This window comes from Meles meles, chromosome 5, assembly GCF_922984935.1.
Source record: "Meles meles chromosome 5, mMelMel3.1 paternal haplotype, whole genome shotgun sequence".
NCBI lineage: Eukaryota > Metazoa > Chordata > Mammalia > Carnivora > Mustelidae > Meles > Meles meles.
Window position 1 is genome coordinate 56,796,186 of NC_060070.1, and position 697 is coordinate 56,796,882.

General features: G+C 41.0%; 1 non-coding gene across 1 annotated transcript; it reads left to right on the plus strand.

The window, feature by feature from the left end:
• The first annotated feature begins 214 nt into the window (after nucleotides 1–214).
• LOC123942827 lies at nucleotides 215–356 on the plus strand. Its single transcript, XR_006818477.1, has one exon. It is a non-coding gene; the product is annotated as a U4 spliceosomal RNA (small nuclear RNA).
• Nucleotides 357–697: the final 341 nt, after the last annotated feature.

Here is a 697-nt window from a genome sequence, read left to right on the forward strand (position 1 = left end):
ACTTACAAAGACATGGAACTCTCTAGAAAAATAATATCCCTTTGTTTGTTTCCTTTTTGATTCCACTGAATTTGATAGGGAGAAGGCAAAAGAATTAACCCATATAAGCATCTAATAGCTCCTATCCTTTATATACATTGTCCCATTAAATCCCCCTGCCTGCCAGTAGGGAACCATCACCATCTTACATATAAGGATACTGATGCTCAGAGAGAGCTTTGCGCAGTGGCAGTATCGTAGCCAATGAGGTTTATCCGAGGCGCGATTATTGCTAACTGATGCTCAGAGAGCTTATTTGAGCTTTCCAAGGTAAGGAGCTGGTGTGTTTTGGAGCTATGTGTGAAGCCCATTCTGGGCTGACTCCATTTTAATACAAACTAATTTAGAATAACAGTATGGTAAGTAGAATTTTTCTTTAGCTTTCAAGGGTTTCCAAGCCAAACACCTTGCCTTTGAGACCTTGGTTCTAGGCTTGCATTCTCACTTATTGCCTTCATGGTAGGCCTTATTGGCCTAGAGATGGAGTCTGTTCTGCTCACCTTTTCTGCTGATCCTCATTTTACTAATTCTTACTAGGACTGTCCACAAATCCCCACCCCCACCCCAATTCAAAGGCTAAACTAAGACACCAAACAAGGAGAGCATTACAAAGAAAAAGCCTATACCAAAGACTTCAAGAGAAATGTTTACCTCCACT